Raw genomic sequence first — 19,844 nt, 5'->3', positions numbered from 1 at the left:
ACTGTCTCCCTCTGTCAAATAAATAAATAATCTTTTTTTTTAAAAGATTATTTATTTGAGAGAGCGAGAATGAGAGAGAGTACATGAGAGGGGGGAGGGTCAGAGGGAGAAGCAGGCTCCTCGCTGAGCAGGGAGCCCGATGCGGGACTCGATCCCGGGACTCCAGGATCATGACCTGAGCCGAAGGCAGTTGCCCAACCAACTGAGCCACCCAGGCACCCAATAAATAAATAATCTTAAAAAAAAAAAAAATGCACTTTCTTGAATGAAAGGCAAAATAGTAACAGCACAGGCTGTTTTATAATTATAATAAGAATGGAAACGAATCTGATCAAAGTTAACATTCTACCTGATAAAACTTTTTTTTTTTTTTTCAGTAGACTCCACTCTGGCCTTGAACTCACAACTGTGAGATAAAGACCTGAGCAGAGATCAAGAGTCGAATGCTCAACCGACTGAGCCACTGAGGCTCTCCTACCTGATAAAATCTTTTATGTCACATGTTTATAATTCTGATATGAAATATTTTAAATACTCAAAAAAGTATTTTTATACATTAACTTGTTTTAGTTAAGAATAATTCTACAACTGTAAATTAAGATGAACAACAATAAAATGTAATACAGCTGGATTTAAGAAATCAGTTATTCATAACAGCAACAGCAAACAAAATTCTTTCCAAAGGCAGCCAGGCATCAAGAAAATTTCATCAGATAAACAGAACTATCTCAAATTATTCAAGCCAGCTAGAACAAGAAAACAGCTGCATACTGGTCACTGAAATCTTCATTCAAACTTACGAAATTAGTATTATTGTGACTCACTTTAATTCTTTAGGAAAAGACAGAACTATTACAAAGTTAACCACGTTTCTAAAAATTAGATTTATTGATTCAGGGTTAATAAAAATATCTTACAATTCTATGAATCAGGGCTTGCCACTTGCTACTAATTTCACACCCATATTCAATTAATATTCTACAAAGAAAAATCCCTGTTTTCAATAGTAAATTTACATCATCTATTTAGAATATCTTAGTGCAGATCATAGGATTTTAAGGTGATGGGTTCATTTATGATAAAATCAATACTGATATGTATGCATAAAGCCTAGACCAGAAGAGTAATTATAATTCAAGGCAATTTGCCCATTTTCTCAATATGCAGAATCAATGAAAGGTTTTCTTTCAAAATAACCATTTCCCAAAATAAAAGAAGATCACGAAAATAAAACCAAAGTTAAGCTTCCCTTGAAGTTTGAAAAAGATCCAGTGCCAAAAATTAAATTCTGTTAAAGAACTGAAGACTTCTAAAGCTTCTTAGTGGTGCTGAACTGGCGGCTGTCTTAATATTTATATATTTCTAAAAGACAATGCTGAATATGAGGAAGAGATGGTATGCAGCATAACACCTTCAGTATGAAAATGATGAGAACATAATATTTAAAGTATCAGCAAAGAACAAACTCATTTAGATAAAATTTTAAAAGTTTACTACCATGAGCATTTTGATAAGAGTGTTATCACCATCGTCAGAATGCTGCTCACTCAACTTAGTCCAAGATCTAAAAAAGACATAGTTCATGACTTTGAAGAGTCACATACAAACAACATCACCATGAAATATTCATAAAGGCCTAGAAAAGTGCCAAGTAAATATTTGGAAGTGAGCATATGAAATCCATGTATACACTGTGCTTACTCCAAAGAGAAAGGTTCACAATTACACTAACAATAATATGTAAATATTATATATAAATATAACAATATATTTGGGTTACTATGGAAGAAACAAGTATTGAGAATAATTTTTAAAGCAAAAAGGTGTGTTCAGATCACACTATAGTGTATTTCATATATGAAGAATGACTCATTCATACTAAATCTAAGTTAACAAGAAAAAATATCTAAAATTAGGGGTACCTGGGTGACTCAGCCAGCTGAGCATCAGACTCTTGATTTCAGCTCAGGTCACGATCTCAGGGTTATGGGATCGAGCCACACATCTAGCCACACATCAGGCTCTGTGCTCGGCAGGGAGTCTGCTTGTGATTCTCTCTCCCTCTGCCCCTCCCCACTGCTGCACTCTCTCTCTCTCAAAAAATAAATAAAATCTTTTAAAAAAATCTAAAATTAAAAGAAAACTAAAAGAAAAAAAGGAGTATTATATGCTACTATGTTCATGTGTGTGTGTATATATATATAAAACCATAAACTTATCTTTACGTACAAAGAGGTTATACAAATTGGTAAGAAAAACACAAGAACAAAGTTTCTCAACGAATAAAGTATTCCAACAAAGTGACAGGATATAAGATCAAACACAAAAATGAAAAGGAATAATTTCTGTATCAGTAATAACCTTTCAGAAAATGTGAAAGAAAAACAATCCTTTTCCCAACAGTATTAGAAACTACAAAGAAGATAATAAATGTAACTTAAGAAAAGACTTTCTTCCATGAAGAAAACTATTTATAATACTGAAGGACACGAAAAAGACCTTAATAAATGAGACATGCCAAGGGAAAGACTATGAATGAGAAAGTTGTTACTTTCCCCTCAAATGTTCTTAAATTAAATACAATGCCAGTTAAAATCCCAAGGGTGTTATTTATAAAATTAGATAACCTGGTTATCCTACTCTTCTGAAGAAAAGGTCCAACAATAGATAAAGGAATTTGGAAAAAGAAAAATCATCGCTTACTGGATATCACAACATACCATAAGCTATAGTAGTTATAACAGTATAACAACAACAAAATCTTTATATCCAGAGAACATAAATAAGTCCTATAAATTCAAATAAGATAAATGCAACCACTAGAAACACATGGGTAAAGATATGAACACAGTTATCACAGCTGAAGCAAAACGTTAGGCCATTAGGCCAAAAAACAAATGAAAAAGTAATCAACCTCTCCAAAAATCAGAGAAACAAATTCATTTAACAAAGATATCATTCTTACCTATTCATTGGTAAAATTTTCCAAGTTTAAAGTTATCATGTATTGGCAAAAGTTTAAGGAAATATGTACCTTCCCAACTGCCGATGGAAAGTAAAGTAGTACTACCATTTTAAAGAGCAATTAGGCATCAACTATTAAAATCTAAAACCTCATGGCTCAAAATTACAATTACCAGTCTACCTTTAAGAAAAAATACACTAGTACATATGGACAAGAAACCTGTATAAGGATGTTTGTTTGAAATAGCAAAGTAACAGGAATAAACTAAATGTCCATGAAAACACAAGGATTAAATAAACCATGGTTAAACCATGTTATAGAATAACAGGCAGCAGTTTAAAAATATATATATATGTATATATACTATATATAAATATACATGTATTATATATAAATATACAATAGATATAAGTATATAATATATAACATATAATATATATGTGTATACTACACATATTATATATATGTTTTACATGTATATACTCAAGTTACCCACTATGCTCTGTGTGAAAATGAGGCATAGAACACCATGTTACCATATCAGTAAATATAAAAATATATATCTTGCTACATAGACATTGACTACCTATATCTTGAAGGCACTCTCCTCAGGCCCCAAAGTCCATCTCCCATGACACAACCCATATTTGAAGGCAGATAAGCAAAAACTAGAAACTTAAATTCCAATCAAAGTAATGTTACATAGGAATTAACGTGGAGGAAGAGTTTTTATTATCCCAGGAAATGTTTACATATGTTTAGTTAAAAAAATGGAACACAAAATTATATATACATATGATCTCAGTTATGCCTTAAAGAGACCTCTACATGATAAACTCAGATATACTTGTGGTGGGGCTGAAACCTAGAAATTCACTAAATGTTCACTGGACAGTTGGATTGCAGTATTTTTTATTTTCAAGTTTCTTTTTCTGTTTATTTTCTAGATGTTTCGCAATGGGCATGTACTACTGCAAGTGTAAAAGACAAAACATGTTGTTTTTGAAACAATGTATCTTCTGTTATTACATTCTTGAGATACCTCTATGCAGATAATGCTAAAATCTTTCTCTACTCCCAGCCTCTCCCCTTCACTCCAGTCCCACTTCTCAGCTGCTTACTGAGCAGTTATCAGCAACCCAGCTACAGTGCTCCTGGATGTGACTTCACTTCTCCCACTGCTGTGCTCATTGATCCCATCTTCCTGCTGGCTCAGCCCTGTCCCAGTTCCCAGACCTAGACAGGACTGAATTAAAAAGTACTCAACAAGGTCATCCCCTCCTCCATCTCTCTCCCATCCACTACTAGAACTACATTTCTGATTCTGAGTCCACCCGGACTTCTGGCCCATGCCACTGTGGAGTCAGTACCACACTGTACTACACATTCTATCATATTCTTTCTGGTATTAACCTGTTCAGGTACTTTCCACCCCTGCCAGATTGTCAACTCGTAAGGTCAAGTACCCTATCCTACTTACAGAGCCAGGGCTATGTCCCCCCAGACAGTAAGAAAGTATCTGATGAATGGCTGCTACGTTTGTTTAACCAGACATCTATAGGATTTGTTTAAAGGTAGAGGGAGTTCAGGGACTCAATTCAAACAGCTCACATTTATTAAGAAACTAATGTGGGCCCAGGATTGTAATGGGAATATTAGAACAAAATGAAGGTATGGCTTCTATTCTCAATATAGTTAGAATCTAAAGTGGTTGACAACACCTAAAAAAAAAAAAAAGAAAGAAAGAATAATTACTGTTTTAGCTTCTGCCTTAACAAGCAAAACATGAAAATCTTGCCTGAGGTCCTGATTTCACAGATGGGCAAACTGCAATCAAGTCTGCCTGCCTGGATTCCAGACTACTGCCACCACTGACTTTCGCCTCCTGTCCCAACTCCATGGGCCCCAATGTGCCTGGCGCTGCTCTTCACTATTTGTATGCTTGCCCACTTTGGATTATTCCCCTGGATCTAGGTTCTTTCTTCCTCTAATTCATGCTATACATTAGAATCAAAATTTCTTCCCCCCTTTTTTCCTAGGGTACCCTTTGCCACCTGTTTTTGCACACATCCCCACAATAACAAACTATGACTATAATCCTAGATTTCCTCTTCAACCGCTTTTCCATAAGACTGAGAATATCATGGCAGGCCTCTAAATCAAATTATAACTCGTTTATCCAACATTCATTTCCCCTTCCTTTTCCTTAACAGAACTGCCATTCAGCTCATCTGTCCCCTTCATTTCCCACACACAACCATGCACTTCAAGGGAAAGCTGACCTCATCCCCAGCCAGGAGATTCTGATTAGCCTAAACTCTCATGCAGGGTATTCCCTTTCCCCTTGCGGTTGAATGGATTGGGGACGGCCATGTGATCCAGCACTGGCCAGTGAGATAAGAGATAAGGGAGGACTTTTGGCAAAGGTTTCCTCATTTTTCTGGAAGAAACACTGCTGTGGCATGATGGTGGGCTTAGAACTGTGGTGACCATCATTCACGCACTGGCGGACAGTGAGGTCTAGACACAGAGGGGGCAGAGACAAGAGAAGAGAGGGAAAATCAAGCCTAGGTATGACACCTGGCCCTTCCCATCCTTTGGATTTCTTATTACTTTTGCAAATCTTTTTGAATGTATTCCCTTTCCTCTGTTGCCAGGTTGCTTAGAGCAAATAGCACAATTTCAAAAATATACATACCAGCAGTTTCATTCTCTATTTTAAAGACTAACTTTAAAATGGGAATTTGGTGGGTATTTGGGTTGTTTTTAGTCTGAAGCTATTATGAACAAAGCTGCTATTAATTTTCATGTAAAAGTCTTTCTGCATATGTTTTCATTTCACCTGGGAGTGGAATTCCGGGGTTGTATGGTAAGAGTATTTTTAACATTAAGAGAAACTGCCAAACTGTTTCCCAAAGTGTTGCATTCCCACCAGCAATGTATGAGAGCTTCAGCTGCTTCACACCCTCTCCAAAACTTGATATTGTCAGTCTTTTTAAATTTAGCCATTCTAGTGTTTGTACAGTGGTATCATATTGTGCTTAAGTTTCATTATTTGGGCAAATAATGGAGTAAAACACCTTTTCATGTCCTCATTGGCCATTGTATATATTCTTTAGTAAAATGTATCTTCAAATATTTTGTCCATCTTTTAGTTGGATTGTTTGTTTTCTTATGGAGATGCAAGAGTCCTATATACAGTTAGGACAAGTAGTCCTTTGTCCAATATATAGAGATAGAAATAGAGATACACAGATCTAGCAAATCTTGTGTTCTTAAGAGAAGGTTTTTTTTTTTTATTATGAAAAAGTCTAGCTTATCTTTATTTTTTTTTTTTTACAATTAATGCTTTTTGAGTCCTACCTAAGACATCATCACCTAACCCCAAAATCACAAAGATTTTCTCCGATATTTTCTTCTTGAAGTTTATATACTCAAAGCCATAGACAAATATCAAAAATATTATGCTCAATTAAAGGAGACAAAAATGAGTACATATTCTATGATTCAATCTATATCCATTTCTAGAACAGGAAAAACTAATCAACAGGGAAATAAAGCAGATCAAGCAGAAGGGAACTTTTTAGGGCAATGGAAATAGTCTAGATCTTGATTGCAGTGGTGGTTACATAGGTATATTTGTCAACACACAACAGTACTTAAAATGGATGCATTTGGGGACAGAATGGACTCCAGGAATAAACCCAGCCTTATATGGTCAATTAATCTTCCACAAAGGAAGCAAAAATATACAAAGGGGAAAAGACAGTCTTTTCAATAAATGGATAGCCACATGCAAAAGAAAGAAACTCAATGATTTTTGTATACCATATACAAATATAAACTCAAAATGGATTTAAGACTTAAATGTAAGACCAGAAACCATAAAACTCCTAGAAGAAAACATAGGCAGTAAGCTCTTAGACATTGGCCTGAGCATTATTTTTGGATCTGTCTCCTTAAACGAGGGCAACAAAAACAAAAATAAACAAATGGGACTTCATCAAACTAAGAAGCTTTTGCAAAGAACAGAAAACCATCAAAAAAATGAAAAGACAACTTACTCAGAAGATATCTACAAATGATATAACAAATAAGGTGTTAATATCCAAAATATATAAGAAACACACAATTCAGTATCAAATAAACAAACAATCCAATTAAAAAATGGGCAGAGGACCTGAATAGACATTTCTTCTCCAAAGAAGACATACAGATGGCCAACAGACACATGAAAAGATGTGTCTTTTCACTAAGATCACAAATCATAAGGGAAATGCAAATCCAAACCACAATGAGATATTATTTCACACCTGTCGAAATGACTGTTGTCAAAAAGACAAGCAATAACAAGTGCTGGCAAGAATGTGGAGAAAACGCAACTCTTAGGCACTGTTGTTGGGAATGTAAAATGGCACAGCTGCTATGGAAACAATATAGAGGTTCCTCAAAAAATTAAAAGTAGAACTACTAGGTGATCCAGCAATTACCCTTCTGGGTATTTATCCAAAGAAAGTGAAAACACCAATTTGAAAAGAAATATGCGCTCCTATGTTCACTGGAACATTATTTACAATAGTCAAGATACAGACGCTACGTGAGTGTCCATCAAGAGATGAATGAGCGCAGACACGCGCGCATGCGCACACACGCACACATGAACTGGAGTATTACTCAGTCATAAGAAAAGAACGAAGTTTTGCCACTTGTGACAACATGGATGGACCTAGAGGGAATTATACCAGGTGAAATAAACCAGACAAAGACAAATACCATACAGTTCCACTTATACGTGCAATATAAAAAACAAAACAAATAAACAACAACAAAAAACCAGAAACAGACTCATAAATAGGGAGAACAATCTAGTGGCTGCCAGAGGTGAGGGGATGGGCAAAATAGGGAAATGGGATTAAAAGGTACAAACTTCCAGTTATAAAACAAATAAAACAGAGGGATAAATGTACAAAATAGGGAATATATGTAATAACTTTGCTTGGTGACAGAGAGTAGCTAGATTTGACATGGTTATCACTTTGTAACATATATAAATATTGAATCACTATACTGTACACCTGAAACTAATATAATATTATATGCCAGCTACAGTTTAATAAAAGAAAAAAATGGATATACACTATTATATAGAAAACATACCTCAACAAATTTGATTTTAAAAATTTTAATGGGAGTTTGTTAGAAATACTGGCAACCACACAGTCCTACGGGATAGGATTTAGGGGATAAGCAAGACTTTACTGTGCCTAAGGCACAAATACTAACCTTGGAGCATATATAATTTCTTAAATAAATATCACCTTATTCTAAATTCATTAATGCCATAGAGTCTTTCCAAGACAGTGGCACTACTCAAACAAGTCGGACTAGTCCCTGAATAGAGGTAGCAACTGACATGTACCTTCAGTCCAGGAAGGATTTTTAAAAAGGAGAGAGGGGCTCCTGGATGTTGCGGTTGGTTAAGTGTCTGACTCCTGGTTTTAGCTCAGGTCAGGCTCAGGTCGTGATCTCAGGGTCATGAGATCAAGCCTTCTGTCGGGCTCTGTGCTCAGCGTGGAGTTTGCTTGAGATTCTCTGTCCCTCTCCCTCTGCCCATCCCGCTCATGCTCTCTCTCTCTCTCTCTAAAATAAATAAATAAATTTTTTAAAAAATAAAAAGGAGAGAGAAGGAAGGATGGAAAGGTAAGAAAAGGAAATGTGCCATAGTTCTCCCTTGGCCCAGAGACTCTGTGAAGCTAAATTTGCAATTTTCTCAGGAAAGGGAAAGCATACGCCACTGAAGATGAAGGTTTTTCTCATATAGCAGCAGTTTATGTCTCAAAAGAAAAAAACAAATGGGACACAGTGAAAAATAAATCATTATGCTTTGAAATTTTAAGGGAAATTCACAAGCAGTATTATAGAATTTTATAGCTAGAAAACACTCTCTGTAACATATAGTCCAAGCCACTTAAAATACAGACTAAATAAATAAGCCTTGGAGAATGCGAGGCTTGTTTAGTCATATAACTAGTTAGTTAGTTGAAAACCTCGAGGAAGAACTGAGGTGTCCTGATTCCTGATTTGCTGCTTTTATAAAAATTACAATCTCTAGCCCAGTGCTCTGCACAGAGCATATATTTAGAAAAATGAAAAACAAAAAACCTGTTGAATAAATTCACGCTAGGTAATGGGATAAAAAAAATACAAAGAAAGCATAAGTGAATACTGAGATAAATTTAGATGCAAAGATTATCCCCAACAAGTTCTGTATATACTTCTTTATGCTATTTCTGCATATTATGGGAGGGGGGAGCGTATTTTATGGAAGTACTCTGGCCAGTATCAATGCCTAAAGAAAGAAAATGAAGACAAGTGATAAACTCTCAAGAATTATGGGATCCCCTTTCCCAGAAATAACTGAAGACTATTATCTCTTTCCAAGATAGTTAAGAAGCATTTCTAACTTTTTACTGAAAGATGTATTAATGATATTTAACAACAGCTTTCAGGCCTTTGAATTTAAGATAAACTTGTGAAAGTGGATTCGTACCAAATCTTCATCTAATCACAATTAAAATCAGATGAGAATATCAGATCCTTTACTCATTTATGGAATCACTGTGGTTTCTGGTTATGTTGTGGGAAAACTGACATATCTCTATCAGGAGTTCATGACTTTGGCTATGAAACATCAAGGTGCTATAAAAAAAGATCTTGGATTTACTGCAGATATGTAATGAACAACATAAGCCCAATTTAGACAACATTAACATACCAGAAATGTCCTTTTAATTTTCAGTTATGATTCTACAGTCCTTAGGATCTTATAATGTTATTTATTTTACCTCATCCCTGGTGGCATGTCCATTATTTTAAGGTAGGAATGTTGAAGCAAGCTTGGTTATTACTTGATTTGGATCTTGATCCCAATCAGGCAGCTCCCACAGGTGCTATATTACTTGGTTCCCCTCCAAAAGGCAAATAAACAAAATAGCAAGATACTGAAAGATAGCAAAATAATGCAAAACCAACATCTGATTTTACATACATGTTTTTTAACCTGATCTAGTTTTGAAGAATGTTAACTGAAATATATGTGCGTGTGCGTGTACACTTCTAAACAAGTAAAATGTGGACTGAATTAGCATGACAGAAAAAAATACAGAAAACCCCTTTCAGCTCAATAGATGAAACAAAATAAACTCATTTTATCTCATCTTTATTCCACTTCTCCATCTGGTCACCACCTTAACTTACAGGGGAAGACAATTGCTTATTTCACTCCTGTTAATGCACACTGTCTTCACAACTGAAAAATAATAGTCTAAGAGTTGTACATGCAGATACAGCCTTGAAATAAAAAGGAACAAAAGCCCTATAAAATTAAGCTTTATAAAATCAGACTATCACTTTGTGTTTTTTAATAATGTGTTACAGGTAATAATCTCAAATCTCAAAGAGTTGTAGAATGCGTATTTGTGGTTGAATTAGAATTCATCTACAAGGTAAAAATTCACTTATGAGGAAAGTAAAAATATCTAAAAGTAAAGTCTGTCAAAAATCACTGGTGCTTTAATATGGAACTGACTAAAAGTCATACATTTGAAAATGTTTTATTTAGGTCTGCTGAATCTTTAAAACATCAAAATATTGAGAATAAACCTCAAAATAGAAAATAAAAATGCTACAGTCTCTGGTCTGTTAGACTGCTAGCTTTTGGAAATACATTTATGTTTATAACTACATATCATAATATTCATGAGAATATTTTCTGTATTATTAAAACTATGAAAATATAAATATAAGGAGCATTTTACTATTTTGGATAAAGCAATCAAATTGTGTCAATCTACTAAAAATGGATTAAACATGAGCACTCTAAATACTAACACTTTGAACTTGCAGGTAAAATTTTCTGAAAATCTTTTTATTTTTTTTCTGACAAAATAACACAATTCATATCACTTATGCTGTTGGGTAATTGCTTCATGGATATATATTTCAAAATAGTTAACGACACCAACCAAAAATAAAAGTGCACCAACAGACGTAGCCAAGAAGCCACTGGCACCCCATCCGTGCAGTGCAGATATTTAACTTGCTCAGTGCACATTCCCAAACAGACCCTCTGCTGTCATCACAGCTTTGTCTCCCAGGAAAACACTTGAAATAGCATAACCCATACAGAACCATTACTAATCTTGAACACCAAAAAAAGGGAGGGGGTTGTTTTTATTAGGAAAAGTCAACAATGAAATAAAAATAAAGTTTCTGGAGATACAATTACCCTAAAATTACCAGCTTCATATGTGTCAAAATAAAATAATCCTGGAAATTATTCTCCAAGATACAGTCCTGGAATATTCTTGGGTTAAGGCAAAACAAGAGAGAGTTGTGATAATCACAATATTGAGCCTTTGTTGTTTAGAAAGGTCAAGTTTACCCTCTGCCTTGAAATTTAAAGAAAAGAGATTTAAAAAAAAAACAGTCTGCGTCCTCACTGTGACCTGGAACCTTGGATTCTGTGCCTTGGGATCCGGCTTTGGGTGGGAACTAATACAAACCCCCTGGGTCCTGAACATTCTTTAATAAAATAGATCCTACACTACAAGTTGTCTCATCTCAAGGGATAGTGTAACTATACTGACTATATATGTTTAATACCTTTTAATAAACCCTCACCAAATATTCCAGTAAAGTCTTTCCAAACACACCTTGCTGCTGCTTCTCTTTCTGCTTTTGTTCCAGCTGTGGTACCCACACTGCATGAAACCCTTCTCAGGTATCTGTCCAAGCTCCAGAGGTACTCCTGAATATAATCTTTCCCCAGCCACATAAACATCTGTCCTGTTTGGAATTCCTCTAGCACTTACTTGCTCCTCACTTCTTTCTAGTACATAATCATATGTTGTCTTGGATTGTTTTAAAATCATTTCTCCAGATTACAATAATGTTTACCCAATACACACATTGTTTGTACCAAGTACTGTGCTTAACACATTTAACTCTTAAAGCAATCCCATGAATCAGAGTCTACTAAAATTCCCATTTTGTTGATGAAGAAAAAGAATTAAATAGTAAGCAAGGGTACAACACTCTCTACGACTTAAGTAAAGCATGCACTTAAATCTAAAGCTCTCTCCAAAGATCTTGTTTGACGTTGTGAAACATGACCTCATGCAAATGCCTTTCTCCTCAACCAGACTGTAAGCTAAGGTCAAAGAAAGTGGTATCTTTTACTTCCTTCCAGTACCTCATACCATAGGGTTGGAGAGCTCTGAGTGAGGGAGGCACGGAGAATGTACCCAGAATATTTCCTACAGCATCCACTAAATGTTCTGTTGGGCCTTTATCTGTATCCTACATTCTTAAAGGTCCAGTCAACTAAAGGCAGAAGCTTCCAGAAATGAAATTCCTCAAAGGAAGTCGGTCTTTATCTGCAAACTGATTATAGTCAGAGTAGCTGGCTGCTTTTTGAAGGTACTAGTTCCTCTTCTATTTTATATTTTATTAATTGTACTCATCTTTCTCAAAATCTTACTGTAAACAGATGTCATTTTACCTTCTATTTTTTAATAAACTTGCATATTTTGTTTTCACTAAGTGGATAAATGTTTACAAGGGAGACAAATAAAAGGTAACTTTCTTTCCATAGTAAGCACATTATTAAAAACTGAGATATACACTCACATCACTCTGTGTAGCAAAACTGCAATAAAGAAAGAGCAGGGCTGACTGAGGGGCTGCCTCCTCCACACACTCTCAACTATGAAGCCCCACCAAGAAAGAGCAGTGGAGATTTTGGAAGGGAAAAAGCCATTTGAGAGTAAATTAGAATAAAACTAACGTTATTTTATTCATATACAATTACTACCAAAGTCTTTCATTAGCTTCGTGGCATTCCAGGAAAAGGAACAACAATACAAAAACACTCCCATCTACAATTGTGTTCACTTTTAAGTAATGTAACCACTCAAATACAGACAGGGTTGACTGCAATTCTGCATCAGGATGTTGGTAATACTGATAATTCAACCAAGCTTCTGCCACATGTCCTAAGAGTCAGCCAAGCCGTTAATGGAATTGCATTCCTATCAAGGGGAGTTTAGGCAGGGGGTAGGTCCATCATTCCTAATAACACCTACTTCCCCAAAACTGATTCAGATGATTAACTGTGTCAGCTCTTCATCAAATCAGCACTCAATCACTTTGCAAGGTAATTCTCTTCATCTCAACTCCTACTTTACATTCCCATAAAATGCAAAAATGCATATTGCACTACTGACATAAAATAATTTAAATGAAAAGAAATCAATAATTTGCTCCACAGCACAGCATCTTACTGTCAGCTTCACCGAATCCACCATTAATTTCAGTTCCTCCCCACATACTCATTAAACATAAAATACAGCTATTCTATGGATATTAAGGTTTTTGGTTTTTGTTGCCTTTTTTAAAAAAGAGAATATAGATATGGCAAAATACAAGCTTCCCAATACTCCACTTCTGATTTATACTTTTATTGTTTGTTGGAGCTTTCTAAAATGATGAATACACTAAACATTCTGAGGCATGGTTGTCCCACCACGTATAAATAAACTTTTCAGCAGCAATGCTTGCAAAAAGGAAGACTGAAAAATTACTGTTAATATATAATGGAAGGCGTTAGAATGCAAGCTAAAGAAAGCAAAGTGAAATATATAATTTAGTGAAACTAAGTGGTACAAAACCAAGTGAAATTTTAAATTGTTAATAATGGTCCCAGAGCTAATTCAACTTTTCCATTGGTGTAAACCACAAACACAATTACACAGTATGTTTCTCTTCAAAGATCTTTACAATTCCTGTAAGGTGGATGAGAACGGCTAAGAATATCTGTTAAAGGCTATAACACGACTAATGTTATTAAAAATAGTATATTTATAAGCCTGTGAAGTATAACCTCATTACTCCAAAAACTATCTATCCATTGTCCTCCTTTAGAAGTTAACACATAATGAACAAAAGTGCATCTCTGCCATCCTTCTGCTCCCTGTTTTCCCAGATCAATCTACCTTAGTGTTTGTACGCTGACCAAAACATTCCATAAATAATGCTATGGGGCACACGCATTAAAGTTTAGAGAGTTTCTGCCTTTGAAGGAGATAGTGACAGGACTAAGGACACACGGGTTCAATTCCAAGACAAATATTAGGCGGGTGGTTTGAAAATATCAATCAAAAGAGGCCTAGGGGAAAAGGATACAAGCGTCCACTGCCACCACCCTTCTTTTCCCCTCCCCTCTTCCTCTCTTGTTCTCTTCCTCTCTTTTCTTCTTTCCTTGTGGTTTCTCACAGAGACTATCAAAGCAGGAAAGCTGCTAATTTAAAATTAGTGAGACACACGCTGGGAATATCTAATTCCCAGGAGGAAAAAAGAAACTGCTAAAAGGGGGTGTGGGGGGTTGTTGGCAACATGTTTAAGTGACAATCCTCCCCACCCCCACCCCTAATACTGCACAAATCCACAGATTCTTCTTCGACCCTCTTCTCCTTCCAGGTCCCAGTACTCGATCCAACTTGACCCTTAATACAAATAATGTAGGGACCTGCAGGGCATCCGCTGTGCAAGAGTGTATCTCTCAGTATATGTGCCCAATTTTCTGAAGCCCCTGAATCCGGACAGTTGTAGCAAGCAAGGGATCTCCCACCGGGAAAGGGGTGAAGAAAGGGGGGGAAAGAGGAAAGGATGCAGAGCTGCTCTCTAGGGCGAGCGGCTGAAAGGAAGAGAGGAAAGAATGAAAGGGTGGGAAGGAAGTGGGGCTGGAAGAGAGGAAGAAAGGGATGAAAGAAAGGCTGGAAGAGAGAAAGGAGGGGAGAGGAGAGGAGAGAGGAATGTTGGGAAGGATGAGGGCGGGAGGGTTGGGAGCGAGGAGGGAGGGGAGGATGGAGAGGATGGGAGGGAGGTAGGGTGGGAGGGAGGCAGGCAAGGATGGAGGATGCTCTGCCCAAGACTCACCTCTGTGGGTCGGTGGGAGTTTCTCGCCTCCTCCTCTTTCTCGCCCGTTCCCAACAGCTGGAGGGGTAATAACAGAAGGGACTGGAGAGGCGGCGGCGGGGACGAGGGCAGCAGCTGCTGCAGCAGCCTCTGGCCGAGGTGCGGTGCCTCCTGCTCCGCCCGCCAGCCCGGGTCTCCGCCTTACTCAGGGCTGGAAGCGAAGCCGCTCCCCCCTCCCCCCGCCCGCCCCGCGTCCTGCCCAAGCGCGAGCGGCAGCTGCCCGGATCGCCGCTAGGGGAGGTGGCCAGTGCGCAAGCGCGGCCGCTTGCTCGCTCGCGCGCCCCCCGTGGTCCCCGTGGCTCCGCGGGGCTGGGGGAGGCCCGGAGTAGGGGGGGACGCGAGCGCGCGCGGCCTAGGGAACGCCGAGCGGGAGGGGCAGGGGCGGAGCTGGGGAGGCGAGGCTAGCTCCGAGCCGCAGGTGGGGGGAGGGGATGGCGGCGAAGGGGCACCGCCGAAGGGCGCAGGTGCCGTGTCCATGACAACCGCCTTAGCCTCGGGGCGGGGACCCGGAGCTGAGTGGCCGGAAGCCGCGAGGACCGGTTTCTGAGACACGGTGCGGGAGAGGTCCTGGGGCGGTGGGTGGGGGGCAGGACGGAACCGGGGTTGCCGAGTAGGAAGAAAGGGTGAGCCCGAGAGGGCAGAGACACGTGGCAGAAGGAGGGCTGGGCCTAAGTGCAGGATGGTGGAGACTGATACGGGAGGTAGGTTTGTTGGGACCTGGCGTACCAAAGGGAGGAGGATCAGGACTTTAAAATAGGACCTGGAAGAGGATGGAAGTGTTAAAATAAATGCAACATTTGCTCATTTCACGAGCCTTTGTTGAGTGCTGTGTATGTGGAAGGCATTCTAATTCTTTTATTGATGCAAAGAATATTACTAAGCCCCCAATTTGCACCAGCCACTCTACTTAAGCATTTCAAGATATCAAAAAATGTTTACTATCCGGTGTTTGTCCTCGCGGAGGCTATACTTTAGTTGGAGAATTTACATAGAGATCATAGGGAGTTTATGCTCTGCCCATCACCATCAACTGGGGCTGGAATGTAACTGTTACAGAAATGCTAGAAATGAAGAAGATACAAGCTACTCAGTTACAGTTATCTTTGTTCTGCTGCAATACCAAGTGACAATTTTTTTTTTTAATCAAGAGAGAAGAATAAAGACAAAATCTATGGCAGTTTGGTAAGACACAAGTTATGCTGCATTCACAACATGCTACTTCTCTGGTCTGCTCGCCCACCAGCATCAATGTGTTTGTTTGAGCCAACACTTGTACGGCCTTATATCACTTGGTACACGCGTTTTTTACACTCCTTCTTTATTGACTATGTCAGCTATGTTACATCCCCTTCTTCCCAGGCTGGCATCTGCGATTGTTTGAAAATAATGTCAAAGCCAGTTGTCTTATTCTCTCCAGGCATGGCTTGAGAGCTCTATCTCTAACCATTCCTTTATCTTTTTCTCCAAATTCTTCTTGCCTTACATTTTCCTTGTCACCAGCACTTCACAACTTTAAAAAAATAAAATAAAATAAAAATTCCTGAGAGAAAAAGTGCACCAGAATCAAGTGTACACTTAAGAAAAACCTCCTTAGCCGACAGCGATGGTTCAGGACCACGGACAGTGACACCGCATGTTCCTCTCCCCAAGCCTTTTCCTTAGGCTCAGCTTAGACACTGGATATGCTTCAAGAAGTAAATGCTGAACACCAAATGATCTGTGCCAGAAGATATGAACAGATTGGAAAAAGGAAAGAACACACCATGGACTGGAGTAGATAGGAATGAAGTAGGCCCTTCAGCTAGACTTTGAAGAAAGAGTAGGTAACATTTAGGGAGACATCACAGGACCCTGAAATGGTAAGAGGAGGCTAAGTTAGCCAGGGAGGTGTTCAAATAAAAATAGGGATACTTCATAGTACTACTGCACCATATCTTCCTGAAGGCAGAGTACACTTCTGATTTTAATTGGTCTAAGAATATGGAAAGGGTAAAGTAGTCCCAGTTAAATAAGGTAGAATACAGTCTCAAGGACTGACACTTTTTTGTTATTACTGTGATTTTTCATTCTCTCATCAGGCTGGAGGGGATAAATTTAAAAATACAGGCCAAAGAATTATCAGACAAGTTCATCTCTTTTACACTGAGAGGATTCATTTATAGGTTTGTGAATTGTTTTAAATTAGGCTTATATTTATAATTCTGTTTCAGTTGAGAGCAGACAGGAAAAAAAAAAAAAACTAATGTAGATCCAGTGTTGTCTTGTCAAAATGAGATTTCCTTCATTTTTGTCTTGTAGTGACTTTCAAAACTATTAGATATTATTGAGAAACCTTTAAAAGTCATTTGTAAAATATTTATAAGGTTTTATCCATGCAGTTGCTTTACAGTTAATAAAAAATAATAGCCTAAAAGGCATCCCTTATTTCTCAGACCCTTGACCTCCTTCACTCTTCCTTCTCAATGCACCAAACTATTGTCTGTCAATCAGATAGTGATAAGAAATTATCCAAGCAATGTATTTAAGTCCCCAGCAGGCAAATGGCAGCTGAGATTTTTGTTCCCTGCCTCCAAAGAATTTACTGTTTTATGTTTTGGATGAAAGGGGACCTCTACCCCTACCTTCCCCAACGGGAACATGCAAATTGAGTATTATTTTTTACCTATATTTCTCTCTGATAACAGTCTAAACATCCTTATTTAAATAATAGCTATCATTGGATATTGAAGAGCTATCATTTTATTTGTCCCCATTCTAAGCCAGGGGGATAATTTTTTTACCTTTATTTCTTTTGTTTTGAGACTGCTGGTGAATCTGGCTGTTTCCAATTTTTTTGATTTAAGTGTTGTCCTTCATTTCAATGACATAAACAACAGATACAGCCCTCAGAAAAACAAGCAATTTCCCCTCCCGCATTCATATTAAAGATTCATACCAACATAAATAACAAAAAGCATATTATCGTGTGCAAATGCAAAAATATTCTATATAATTAAAATACAATTTAACCTGCAATAACATGACATCTAGATTTTTAGAATAGACTCCAAGACTGACAATTCTAAGTAAAATTATTCCTCATGCTTATACATTTAAATGTTAGGTCACTACATACTGGGACCCTCATTCAGTCTGTTAGCTCCTGAAATTTCTCTATCAAATCCTCCTGTGCAATTCATTTTTTAGTAGATAGCAGTTTTAGTTTCACAGCAAAATTGAGCAAAAAGTACAGAGTTTCTACATACCTCCTGCTGCCACACAAGCAAAACCTCCCCCACTATTGACAACCACAGTGTTACACTTGCTAAAACAATGAACCTACATTGACACATTGTTATCATTCAAAGTGTTAACACTTAGTGTAGTTTACACTAAGGTTCAGCTTGTACATTCTATAGGTCTATAAATAACATGTATCTACCACTGCAGTATCATACAGAATAGTTTCACTGTCTTAAAAATCTATATCCTACCTATTCATCCTTCCTTGACACTAACCCCTGACAATTATTTTACTGTATCTATAGTTTTGCCTTTTCCAGAATATCATACAGTTAGAATCATACAGTATGTAGCCTATTCAACCTTTTCAACCTTAGCTTCTTTCACCTAGTAGTATGCACTTAAGTTTCCTCAATGTCTTTTCACAGCTTCATAGCTCATTTCTTTTTAGTGCTAAATAATATTCCATTGTTTGGTTTTACCAGTTTATCTGTCTGCCCACTAAAGAACATCTTGATTGTGTCCAACTTTTGGCAATTATGAATAAAGAGAATATAGAAATTTTACTTTTTAATAATCTCCTGAATATTTCAGACCCTCTTACAATATTTGTTACATATGAGTTATACCCCAGGATTTTCTCTTCTATGATTCAGCTTGTTCTCACAAACATAGCAGATTTCATCTCTTGTCTAAAAAATATCAATGAAACTCTCACTGTTGTTTGTATGTACTCCTTTCATTATTAAAAAAGCAAACAAGCATTAAATTGTTTTAGAATTCTTGTTTTCTACCTATTCTATCAACTCTAACTTTCCTTTTTTTTAAACATATCCATCATTTGTACATCTGTATCCCTAGGTAATTGTGTGTATATAGTGTAATGGTGTGTTAGTGTGTGTAAACACACGCACCATTTTTATGTTTGTAAGTAAATAGAGAAAGTGTTTTAGGAATCATATACATAAAATTTCTACCTTTTTCATTTTGAAACATTTCAACTGTGACATTATATAGATAGAATGTGGTAGGCAAGATAACGGACCCCTAAAGATTCCCATGCCTACTTCCTTGAACCTATGAATATGATATGTTACATGGCAAAAGGAACTTTACAGATGTAATTAAAGTTAAAGAATTTGAGAACGGGAGATTATCCTAAATTATCTAGATGGGTTCAATACAATTACATGTCATCTTAAAAGTGGAGAATCTTTCCTTGGCAGTCAAGAGATACATTAAAGAGATAAGGCAGCAGGAGAAGAGTCAGAGAGATTCCAAGCATAAGAGTGACTTGAATGGTTTTGCTAGCTTTAAAGGGAGCCATAAACCAGAAGGGCAGCCTCTAAATGCTAAGCACAACTCCTGGCCAATGGCCAGCAAGGAAACAGACCTCAGTCCTACAAACTACATGGAAGTGAATTGTGCCAACAACCTGAACAAACCTAGAAATGAGTTGTTCACTAAAGCCTCCAGAAAGGAACATAGACCTGCCAATATTTTGATAGTGGCCTTGTGAAACTCTAAGCAGAAAAACCAGTCTAGCCCACTACACTTCTGAACCACAGAACTGTGAGACAACAAATTTGCATTGTTTTAAGCTACTAAGTTTAGGGGAATT

At 37.4% G+C, this 19,844-nt stretch overlaps 1 protein-coding gene across 1 annotated transcript in view; it reads right to left on the bottom strand.

Annotated features, from left to right (window-relative positions):
• The window catches only part of LOC102749407 (catenin alpha-2-like), a 307,303-nt gene extending 292,117 nt beyond the window's left edge, over positions 1-15,186 (bottom strand). The window contains exon 1 of the mRNA XM_081797288.1: positions 14,963-15,186. The gene's annotated coding sequence lies outside the window, so the exon portion shown is untranslated. The remainder of the gene's footprint in view (positions 1-14,962) is intronic.
• Between the last annotated feature and the right edge of the window lie 4,658 nt (positions 15,187-19,844).

This window comes from Leptonychotes weddellii, chromosome 10 (genome assembly GCF_054177405.1).
Source record: "Leptonychotes weddellii isolate Sample4059 chromosome 10, ASM5417740v2, whole genome shotgun sequence".
Lineage (NCBI taxonomy): Eukaryota > Metazoa > Chordata > Mammalia > Carnivora > Phocidae > Leptonychotes > Leptonychotes weddellii.
Note: the sequence above shows the minus strand (reverse complement) of the source record. Positions and strands in the feature narration are given on the sequence as shown.